General features: G+C 40.8%; 1 protein-coding gene across 2 annotated transcripts in view; it reads right to left on the reverse strand.

Annotated features, from left to right (window-relative positions):
* galnt1 (UDP-N-acetyl-alpha-D-galactosamine:polypeptide N-acetylgalactosaminyltransferase 1) overlaps positions 1 to 7,550 on the reverse strand; it is a 38,512-nt gene extending 30,962 nt beyond the window's left edge. For both annotated transcript variants that reach the window (XM_019271077.2, XM_010735988.3), the window contains exon 1: positions 7,363 to 7,550. The gene's annotated coding sequence lies outside the window, so the exon portion shown is untranslated. The remainder of the gene's footprint in view (positions 1 to 7,362) is intronic.
* Positions 7,551 to 12,573: the final 5,023 nt, after the last annotated feature.

The raw sequence follows: 12,573 nt of genomic DNA on the forward strand, positions 1-12,573 counted from the left end.
TGTGGAGAGGGGGGGGTGGGCAAAGAGCAGGGCTGTTGCCATGGAAACTATGTCTTTTCCTGTTGGGTCATATCTCAGAGTGAAACAGATGCTGCAAGCAACATACGGACGTATGAGCGGTGCACTCTTACAAAGATGGGAATTGTTGGAGCTAAGCTAAGCGCGGTGTATAGGGTTACTCAATGCGACCAGGCTGAGCTGTTGCACTCCCTACTATTGCTTTCTGTATAGCTGTGTCAGGTGCCTCTTAAAGCTCGGTCCTATCCAAGAACAGGATCCGTTTGTGAAGTCAACCACATCATACGATGACTAGACATGCCAACTTAAGTAATTGCACATGCAACTGCAGATCCAACTGGATTTTATCCAAGCTAACAAGGTTGCACTGACATGTCCAAGTGTAAAGAGAATGTGGATCTGGATATTCAAATGACGCAAATGAAAGTCACATGCTGTACATGCTTGGAAATTGGCTTTGGCTTTCAAGTAAGTAAAACTAATGATGATTGAAAGCCAGCTAAGAGACATTTTAAACCTTTTTTTTGGCCTTTTTTTTTAGCTTTATTGTATAGAGACAGCTGAAGAGTGACAGGAAACGTGGTGAGAGAGAGACGCGGATTGACATGCAGGAAAGAGCCACAGGTCGGACTCGAAACCTGGGCTGCCGCGGCAAGGACTGAGCCTTTGTACATGGGGCGGCTGCTCTACCAACTGAGCTAAACAACACCACAGCTAAGAGACATTTTAGAAAGTTAAACAGCCTATAGTTATAGAGAATAATACCTGTGTGTAACAGCTGTTGGCTCGCGGTTTAACCAAAAGACCACAAGCCAACAGCTGCATACCTCTTCCACCCAAGTTAAACTTAGTATTGACTTGGGTGCAAAAATTAGATTGAGAAATAAGATACAGAAGTATACTCCCGTCCCCAGTTACACAGTCATTCTGTGGAAAACACTGTATTTCTTAAGCTCTAACTCCCAATAACCAAATGTAAAGTGCTGTTGTGTCTAAAAGAGAGAGTGGAATATGTTGCCTGCTAATAAAAGTTTTTTTTTTTTTTGCAGAGTCATCACCATTCATACCTATACATCCAATGTGTTTATGATTAAATTGTTTACTAGAGCATAACATTTCTTTACAAGAGCACAACATTCTTTAGAGATCTAGCCTCCTAATTTTGCTCACAAGTACAACAGATTGATACACTGAACTTTAAAATGTATTAAATGTTCCTTAAATGGACCACAGGTTCAGAAAATCCTGTGGGAAACACTGATTCATGTCCCAGAAACTGACTAATCTCACCTGGTCCCCAGCCACAGTATTCCAGTTACGCCACAGATTGGTGTTTGTGTTCTTTAACCTGCAGTGTCACCTTGGCCACCTGGAGAAAGCTGTGAACACAACACTACTGCCTTTAAACTGGCAAACGTTTCCTATTTACATACCCAGGACTGATTTTGGAGTCACTACCTGGCAACTATTAAAGTTCAATACTCCTTTGGCTAACTTTGCTCGTCTGTGATTGGTGTCGTGGCAGGTAGTGTAGTCGGTTTTGCGACTAAGAATGATGAGGTGAACCAAAACAAAAAAACAAATTTGCATGCAATAAAACTGAAACAATGAGCTGAAAGACATGATAAAGCTCTCTAGAGCTGAACTACAGAAGTGTCTGATTATTCTCTATTGTTCATCACTAAGAGCGACCCAGTTCATCTTAGACATTCAATGTTGTGTTAAATATAATTATAGATATTCAGATTTTTACAAGAAGCTCCTACCCACAACATCACAGTTTTGTTTCATGTGCATTAATCATTGCTTATTACGTGCTTATAACCTTTCTACCCTGACAACAACAAGACAGATGACTCTGTCTCTTCTAAACAACTTCTCATTCATTTGCTGGAATCTGGATCACTTGCAAGTTGAGACTCGCTACTTCAAAATATTTATGTATTCCATTCCACAATCATCCATCGCAGAATTGAGTTCTTCCGAAAAAGCCAAAGCAAAGCTATTTATTGCGAGTTGTTGTGCAGTCAACACTGTGAAGTACAGGCTGTGTAGATAATAAATACACAAGATATACATACATATTTGCTACTGACTACTTGCCCATTTTCACACCAAAGCATACCTGCCCAGTGGTGGCAGAAAGTGGGAAACGTGCTTTTTCTCAGCATCTTTTATTTGCATTGGTTGGAGGTTAAGTGTTATCTCGGCCATATTGTGCTATAATTCAGTCTTGTACTATGCTTATATTAGTCTACTTATTACCTCCAGATGACTTCTAAATCCAACAATGCAGGGATATATGGAAGCAAACTGAGAACAGAAATAGACCATTCATTTCTCATCAGAGGAGAACCAATGCAGAAAACAAGAGACTGCAGCTAGGAGATGAAATAAATCTCTGCTGAATACTGGGCTAAATCCTATTTCCTTATCATTAAGCCAGCAGAAACAGTGTGTCCATCCAGCTGAGACACACTGAGTGTGACAGGCTCTGAATCATAGTTGAAGCCCTATATGCAGTCTAAACATACTGCATCATAGTTTAGGTGCTCGCTGCTCTTTTTGCCTTCACAGCTTTACAGTATTTCAGTTTCCAGCAAATGTTTCCTGTTAATGAGGAGTTAAAGTACGGTGCAGGCACAGGGTTATTTCACTGAATGACAAACAGCACCGATCATACTTACTTTCCGTATCTGTATACGAACACACACATCAGAAATCGATGCATATACACATGCACTCAGCTATGGTTCATGTGTTTGCATTGGCCTTTAGTTGGTTCTAGCCTGAGAGAGAGCAGGGAGCTGGCAAGACTCCCTGGTGGCACTGGCTGACCCACTTTTATGCAACTCTATCCCTAATGTGACCCGCTGGAAAGCCAAAGGACACACATGCATAGGCAAACACACACATACAACTGTAATTGTCTGCCTCCAAACCCTAGAGGACTACTAAATGTCTCGTCTTGTCATCCCTCTCTGTTTCCCGGTTCTCTCACTTTGTATCAAGATCAACCATTTAAGTCTCTGCTATCTGATCTACGACCCTGATTCCAAAATAGTTGGGACGCTCTGTAAAATGTGAATCAAAACACAATGCAGTGACTTCCTTTTTGACCCATATTCAGTTGAATACAGTACAAAGACTCAGATGTGCAGCACACCACCATACCATGACAGATGCTGGATTTTGAATCATTTAATGGTGCCCCCTTATGCGCAGCGATTCTCTGAATGTTTTGTCGACTTCAAGGATTGTAGATGGTAAAATCTGAAACTGTTGCACCGTTTGCCCACGCATTTTGTGGTGTTGAACCTTGTCCCACCCTTGCTTGCGAACAACCGAGCCTTTTGACGATGCCTCTTTTATACGCAACCACGATACCATCATCTGTTAACAATTAACCTGTTTACATGTGGTATGTTAACATCTTACAACTTTCCCAGTCGTTTATTGCCCATGTCGCAACTTTTTTTTTTGCAACATGTAGATTGAGTGTATATTTAGTTTATAGTTTGTACATGTATTCACCTGAATATGGGTAGAAAAGGATTTGCAAGTCATCGCATTGTGTTTTTATTCACATTTTACAGTTTTTTTTTGGAATCAGGGTCGTAGATCAGACAAGCAGAAACTTAAATGGTTGATCTTGATACAAAGGAAGGGAAACAGGAAAACAGAGAGGGATGAGAAGGAGAGAGAGACAGAGATAGACATCAGCAGCATTTAGTAGTTTTTTTCTCAGTCCTCTAGGGTTTATAGGCAGGCAATTCTAGTTGTGTGTGTGCGTTTAACTAGCTATCAACATCCGGAGTGAGTTTCTATAAAAGTCTACACTAAATCTAGAGCAGTTTCGAAATATACTGAAAGTCAGAACAAACAAGGTAGCACAGCCAAGCTCGCCTTTTTAATGGGAAAAAAAAAACTCTTGCTTGTCATCTCCTGTCTTCGTCTCTTCTTGTTACTCTCGCCTATCTCCCTTCTGATAAAAAGGCACAAAAAAAAATCCCCCCAAAGTCTTTTTAAATTGTGTCATGATACACATTAAACTGTGAAATGTGAAAGTAGATCTGCCTTTTTTGCTACACTGTCACATTGCCAACGCCAACCGATGCACAGCGTAGAGATAAGTCTATCTGATGTGCACGTGGATCAGACAACATTATTAAAAACAAAAAAACACCTTAGAAGAGGAGCAATCAGATGTCTTACTGACAGCTGGTGTCTGTGCAATGTTTTCTTATGAGAGGAGGATTTGAAGACAACTTGTTGTAAACAAAGTCAAACTGACATTTCGCTAGAGCAGATAATACAAGAGTGTCGCTATGCTTGCTCTTGTCTCTCGATAACAATATGCAAATACATTAACACATTTTCATTTTCATTTCAAGGTCACAGCTTTCAGTTGCATCTTGGCTGACAAGTAACACGATCAACATACCTCTCAATTATTCATTTGATTATTTGAGGAATTGTTTGGTCTGGAAAATGACTAAAATAGTAAAGAGCCCAAGGTGGTGTTTCCAGATTGTTTAGAGCAAAAAATTCAAAAGTATTTAATTTGTAATAAACGCAGATAAAAAATGAGTCAAAGACTGGCTGGAAATGACTCACTGCTAACAGGGGTTGCTAATTTTGCTGCAACTAAAAAGACCAACTTCTCAACTATGCTGCTGAATAATTATATGATAATCAGCTCATTTATTCATTTATGAATTGATTCAGCACCAGTTCCTGTCTTCGTTCTGGTTGCAGGTTATCAACTGAGTTTAGTACAGATACATTTAACGTGGTTTCCACTCAGACAAGCATACTGCTCTGCTGCTAATGTCAGGTCTCAGTGGCTGCGCAAGCACAGACGCAATATTTAACCGTCTATTTATGTAAGCAATGACAATGTAACAAAGCAGGTTGACCCGAGTTTTTGGGGGGGACACGCAGTCTGGTTTGAGCTCCCCCTGCATGCTGTGTGTTACGTGCATGTACATGCAAAAGTCTGTTTATGTGTGTGTGTGTTTGCATGTGTGTCTGATCGAGCCATAGTCTGGAAGGAGGAACAATGGCATTCCTGTGCTCTGAGCTCCAGGTGGCTGTGGAAACCCAATCCCAAACCGAGCCTTGCTGGCACACAGAGTGCCGGGAACGCCGAATGCTGCTGCCTCCCTCCGGAGACACGGGCCAGAATAGAGCTATTGTTCCAGACCGGCTCGGGGCAATAAATGCACCACAGCCACCCTCTATGACAAACACATACACCCACAAATACCAATAGACACAAACAGAGTGGACATGAGAGCTTTGCACCTTCGATTTTCACTTTCCATTTTGATACACTGGGAGAAAAAAAAGCCTTCTCATTTATGACACAGAACAAGGTAAAACATCTTGGTTGCATTTGTGCACATGCTTTATAATTGGGAGTTTTGTAAAGTTTAAACTAACTGCATTCCAAAGCATGCTATTATCACGATTATTACCACCTGCACAGTGGAAACACACACAACTATTACTCATACGTACCCTCTATGTGAGCTAAAACTATATTACACACATATATTTTCATTTTCATGCATGATGACGGACCTCATTGATGTCATTCACTTCGACATGGGACCTTATTTCACCCTAATTCAAGCACTCGACACTCACTAAATCTCTGTCCTGAGGAACGGCCAAAATCAACCCTCACAAGTGTGGGAGCAGTGGGACACATACACAAAAGCAGGCACATCTGCCGACGCCTGAACACACAGTCATCACACACACGCACGCACACACACACACACGGCAGGAAACGCATCATGCCGACTCCATGGCCTTGAAATGAGGAACATGATTCATTTCCTTTCCATGCTGGATGGTCATGCGTTAACGCAGGGCTCAAGTTCAGATATACAGTTCTGAGGAAAAGGTCCTCAACCTGCTGAGAACTTGTACGCCACATGTAACTCAAGGCATCAACACTATATTTTACAATATTGACTTACGCGATCCAGTCGATACTTCTTTCATGTAAGCTCTACCTCTCATGATCAAAGCAATCGGCTCGTGTTCAGGTGACATGGGGCAAATGCTACAGGTAGTGTAAAAGGTATTTGCAGCTTCCCTCCAACCTCCTGCACATGTACAGGCGATGGGAACACACACACACACACACACTGGGAGATAAATAATATATGCTCCTCTATTCTCTGGCTTTAAAGGAACATGACGGATTAATTTAATTGGTTCCCTGTCAATCCTACATCTTCATCGGTTCTGCTCCGCATCTGCAGAGACTCTTGCAGGATTGATAGTGAATCCATTTTCTTATCTCTTGAGATAATTACAGCATTGTTAATGAACGCTCACCCACGCAAGCTCATTTTCTCTTTCTCATCTATGCACACGCACACACACACACACACAGAGGTCAGGCCCCCACATGCTTCAAGCAAACCCTATAAAAAGGTCTCTTAGTGATTGAATTACATGAAATGTGATTAACCTCTGTTCAACAGAGGTGGTGGTGAAGGAGGAGGAGGTGGTAGAGGAGGACGAGGAGGAGGAGGAGGGCCCTCAAAATCTGCAGCCCCAACAAATGAAAGGAAAGGAAAAGAGGTTCCTATTATATGTGCCAAAGCTAAGCTAAATCATCTGACCTCTACGAGGACACAGGAGACACAAGCAGGGGTTAAATTCCGGGTGTTACAGCTCATCTTTCCAGGCTGTGATGCAACACTGAACCTCTGAATTGTTCAAGAGATAAAACGAGGAAACGTCCACCAGGAAGAGTACAGTCCACTATCGTCTCCATTGTGCTCAACTTTAAACGTGGGCTGCTTTATATTTACATTGTATCTATGTGTGTATGTATGGTGGAGGTATTGTTAAGGCATATTAAAGCTGATAACGGTTTGAATTTGAATAGAGCCGTTAGAGGAGAAAAAAAAAAAAAACTCGCTGCAGTCAAATGCTGCAACTATGAGATAATGTTAACCTGGACAGTGGCCCATTCACGATACATCAGTCATGAGTGAAACGCTTTGAAACAGGATGGCTGACAAGAAAAAAAAAAAGTATTAATCGACGTGCTTTCATTTTAAGACATGTCGGAGCGGTGTGAAGGAGCAACCGCTGCGGGATAAAGTGACATTTTGTGTGTGTGTGTGTGTGTGTGTGTGTGTTTAGCGGTGAGTCGCATCACATCCCCCGTTGCTTGGCTGCTTCTGTCAACAAGAACCGCCACAGTCTGCTACATAACGTTAGTGTGCTTCACTGCCCAGAAATAAGCCAGCGGTTGACAAGACAGACAAGACAAGACAGAAAAATAAAATAATAAAACATAAACTGTACGCTTACCTTGAGTGACGAGGCACTTCAATCCAGTGCCGTGTGGCGCAACAGACCGCAGGCTAGCTAACGGCAGAAAAACTGACGCCGACACGGGTACAAAGTATCACAGCTAAGTTAGCTTAGCTTCAGCGAGCTAACGGTGAGGGAGGGAGGGACGGGACCGGGGTGAGGGTGAGGAGGAAGAGGGGGGGGAGTGTGGTNTGAGGAGGAAGAGGGGGGGGGAGTGTGGTCCTCTATGTGTCGTCGAGACGAACCGGTTACCGTAAAAAAAAAAACCCTTAAAGCTCGGGATGGAGTGGTTCTCGCGTTTGACGCGACTACAAGAGGACAGTCCGGTGTCTATGAGCGGTAAACAGAGGAGACATCCATTTGAGAAGAAGACCGTGAATGTGATTAGGGTTCAGGCGGCACTACAGCTATGCGGTGCGGTCTGTCTCCCCGGGCGGACGCGCTGCCTCTGCCTGGCCTGGCTCTGTGTGACTTTGCGAGAGAGAGAGAGAGAGAGAGAGAGAGAGAGAGGAGCTTGGCAGCTGATGTGCAGAGCAAACAGAGGCAGCATCACCACTGTGCTCATCCCTCCCTTCACAACCCGGAAGAAATATTTTAATCGATCCCATACTCTCTCTCTTTTTTTTTTTTTTGCATAGTGCACAAATGTTACAACTGCATGCAAATGCTGCAAACGGGTCTACTGTTATCTTGCATAGATATTTGTCAGTGTGGTATTGATTGGACAAATATTTGCATTCGTGCATTGTAAAACCTGTTTGATAATATGAGAATGATCTGGCATGAGATTTGCATGACGAACACCCATGATCAAGTATTTTTTTCAAAGCCAAACAGCACCAGTCAGATAGTTATTATATTGCAGGAGTTAAATACACATTGGCACAAGAGGGTAAAGGTATATATCTTGAAGCAAAGCTGCAACTTCACATTTACAAGACAGGAATTTAAACTCTCAAGCACTTTCTCTTTCATAGTTTTCATTCTGTTTATATAGGAAAAAGGAAAGACTAAAGAAATAATTGAAGACAAATCATTCACAGTAAATCATAACCTATATCCACGTAAAAGATCCATGCTATACACATTTTTAGAATAAAAATAAGCAATGCTATCATTAGTGGCTGAAAGGCTGAGTTTAACCTGTTTTAACCTAAGAAAGAAACCAGCCATTTCATTTCAATGCACTGCAACTTTTTCACTGACAAAACACATTCAAACCAAGCAATACTTTTACCTTTAGGAATATTTCATGTAGTAAAAAAACAAACAAAAGTGAGTTCTGTATCCAATATGCTTCCCATATTCATTCTATTCCCTCCATGAGTGATCCCTCCATATCTCCTGAGTACTTAATTCTGTATTAATAAAGCTGCTTCATGTTGTTTTTGATTGTAGGGCGGTTTCATATCTCTATTATTTGTTTCAACACTGGCTATAAAATATTTCAACAGGAAGATGCATGCATGTTCCTAAAAGCCTTTTTGTGTCTATGAAATATAACTGTGTTGGAATACGTACACATTAACCATAAAACACTGCTGGAACTGGTGGGAAGCTATAACAGATCAGTATGACAAATGGCCATAACTATTGCTGTTTTTATGGGCCACTACTTACTTTCATCTGATGCAGCTAAGGGCTTGTCATATATTGCTATATATTGATGATAAAAACTGAACTGAAAAAGTGGAGAAAAGAGAAAATAAAATTGGCTTCTCTTTTCCACCACCACATGGTTTATGGCAAATAGGATACTCTCAGTTACAAGAAGCTATAAATAAGATGTCGACAGTATTGCTCACTATTACCTGTTCCATCAGGAGAGAGTTTAAATGTCATGACTGCAGGCATAACCTTTTTTTTTCATTGTAATTTATTACCAGAATACAAGGAACACTTGGTTGGGCTCAGACCGTGGCCAGTGCCAGGCAGAGCGAGTTACCTGACTCAGTGAGCTCATTTCCTTCAGTTGATACTATTTTATTGACCTCTCATTCACAGGGCTGGGGAATTCTGTTTATGATTGGCAATACAGTCCCAGAGGTGATCTTGTGTAAGATTCAAAGTGGCCATTACATAATGTGCAAAATGTGGCGTCAGTCCACTTTTTCAGAGTTACACATGCAAATTGGTTTGTGTCAGCGTCACTGCCAAACTCCTGTTGCACATAATGAAGTCAGTGAAGAGCTGTGTCTCATTTTTATGACTCAACGTACCTGCACAGATGGAAAACACTCTGCTCTGGCCTGATGAGATGTGAATTGCAATACAGCTTCTAAGTCAGGTATTGCAGGGAAACGAGATTCAGCACAGTGAATGATTGAATATGTGATAAACACAGCCTACTTGCATTTTCTTCACGGCAAGCTTGTCATTTTGTATTAGTCATTATACATCTGCAAATGAATCTCACAACCTTAGGGTTTTTTTTTTTTTTGTCACTGTCTATAATTATAATCTGTAATTTGGAAGAGAAAACCTGCTGTCAGCGGCTTTTAGGATGCACCAAATCCACATTAAAGCTGTGAAGATTTTAATTTCACAAAGCATTTTGATTTCTGTTATTCTTCAGATATAAATATTGTCCACATTCTTTGTAGAAGGGATGGAAAACTTCTATTTTTAAACACAGAAAATAGGAAGGCTCTGTCCTCTTGGCCAAAACAGCACTGGCACACCACGTTCATTTTGCATCCAGTTTCATTCAAGATAAGTTGAAAAGTTCAAAACACCCTTTTTCTCATGTAAACTTTCTTTTGTTCACACGCACTAATTCAAGTAATCATTCCATATATACTGTGCAAATGTCCTAAAACTATGTAGTACTGGCCTACACACACATGCATGCACACACGTGAGAGCTATCCATCCCCATTACAAACATTGACATATATCTAGCACCAGTCAATGGCCTGCTGACACAGATCAATAACTTGTGCTTCAGGCTGTGGCTTACACGTAAGGCTTGCGTACCACTCAGAATCACTAGAGCAGAAAACTCCACCAACGCACACTTACATAATTTGTTTTAAAGTCACATCCCTAGCAGCATGTACGCTTTTTTATGTGTGTGTAAATTTGAAAATGAGCTTCATAGTTAAAATGTTTTTTTTGGAAAGGGATAGTTACAGGAGGATCACAAACAGCTTAACAGAACATAAAACAGTTTCCCTTGTTTGACAGAAGAGCTATGTGTGGTACCCAGGTGTGTTTAGACTGTAAGCTTTAATACAACTAGCACAAAGTCTTTGACTTTGATGTATCTGGTTCCAGCATGCTGATCCAGCCTGCTGTTTGCCTGATACAGTAGGTGATGTGTTTATAATGAAAAGGGGTGTGCCGGTCTAATACCCTACAGTTAAAGCTCATAGTTTAACTTCACCCATAAAACATTCATATCTGTTTGCAATTGAGCTCAGGCAGAGTCTCTAGATATACTTTATTTATATAGCTGGCAGCAGCAGCAGTGTGGCAGTGCTGAAAAATGAATGAGACATTTGGAGAGACCTTCCTTTGAATCAGCATTTCCTCAGCAAGTGTAGTCCTCTAGTGTCGTCTCCATAAGACAGTACAAGGACAGCAAAGTAGCAGTAATGCTTGTCTGTGTGTGTCTCAAATACACCCCCACAGTATTACCCCAGCATCCCTCAGTTCATCAAGGTCTCCACAGCAGCTCAGGGTACACTGTGCTGAATTTGGATGCGGCAGATCTTTGTTGTGTGGAGATGTCTGGATGCTGACAGGTCCTTCCCTGGTGGGCCGACGCAGACTGATGGATATGCTAGAGGCACTTTCCCCTTAAAGGTGTTTGTGCAAAAACACTGTGATTGAACGACAAGAGAACCATGTACCTCCCAAGGCATGGCATCTGCTTTAATCAACCATCAGATTACCGGAGGCCAACTCAGGCTGCACAGTTTTGCTGACAGGCAAGCTTGTTTAATTTAACCCAAAGTACTTCATACATCTCTAGAAGGGAAACGTTTTCTCACTTGCATTTTTTGATGGGTCAGGTCAAAGGAAGTGTCTTTGGTTGCTGTTATAGCTGTATTCAAATAAGACCTTCATACATAAGTATATAGTGTGCGACTGCAGTGATTTCCAACATGTGTTTTTTTTTGCCTGCAAAGTGTTGTAAAATAAATGTGAGGGGTCATAAAATGATTCATGGTACAAGAAATAGCAGATAGCAGCACAGGACCTGTGATCTCTGGAGAACAGGTCTTTTCCATTGAATAGAGTATACATTTATATTTGTGGAGAAACAGATAAATGTATTCTTAAAATTAATAAACCAAGAAGATTGATATTCCTGAGTGCACAATAATAAAAAAAAAAAACATGATTTATGAACATTAAGAAAAGAGATGTCTTATGAAACAACTCAGCACCTGTTAAATGCACCAATAAAAACATGATTTAAGAAAATGAATATATCAGTAGATGATAACAGTAGTGATTTAAGAAAATGAATATATCAGTAGATGATAACAGTAGATGTGGTCCCTGCAGCTTTATTTGTTTTTATTTGTTATTTTTCTATAGTCACTTCAACAACAAGGAAATCTTTTATTTGACAGATAATTTATAGGGAGCAAAAATCCATCATACGAGCAGAACTACAGGTTCTTCCATTGTGTTTAGGAACAAGTGATTATTTACAGGTTATTTCACTGAAATAACAGGAAATGTTGTTTGTTGGAACTGGGTGAAAGCTTTTGTTGCTCAGTGGGACAGAGGTCCATAACCATAGGCTGTTTTTATGAGTCAATCCAATAAGGTCTCAGATGCAGCTAAGAGTAAAAAATGAAGAAAAGGTGATAATAAAAAAGAGTGGAGAAGAAAATTGGCTCCTCGGTTATATCTTTAAGATAATATGTTAAATAGGAGATTAATAAAAGGCTGCAAAGTAAAAGTGCAATCCGTCCAGTCAGTAAAAACTCAATGCTGTGTAGCAAGAACTGTGTGAACTTTACAGGAGGGTTAGCAGCTTTATCATTTGGGTTCACTGAGGAGCTAAAAAAAAAAAAAAAGTAATTGTTTTCACAGTGAGTGTTAATCCATTATGTGGTCCTCTCGTTTCTATCAGGAGTACACACAGAAAGTAATATAGACAGTAAGTGTGTTTGCACAGATTGCCTGCGGCTTTCTGCATGCAGAACCTCCCATGAAACACATGGTGGCAGCAACACTCTACTGACAGGA

Source organism: Larimichthys crocea, chromosome XIII (genome assembly GCF_000972845.2).
Source record: "Larimichthys crocea isolate SSNF chromosome XIII, L_crocea_2.0, whole genome shotgun sequence".
In the NCBI taxonomy this organism is placed as follows: Eukaryota; Metazoa; Chordata; class Actinopteri; family Sciaenidae; genus Larimichthys; species Larimichthys crocea.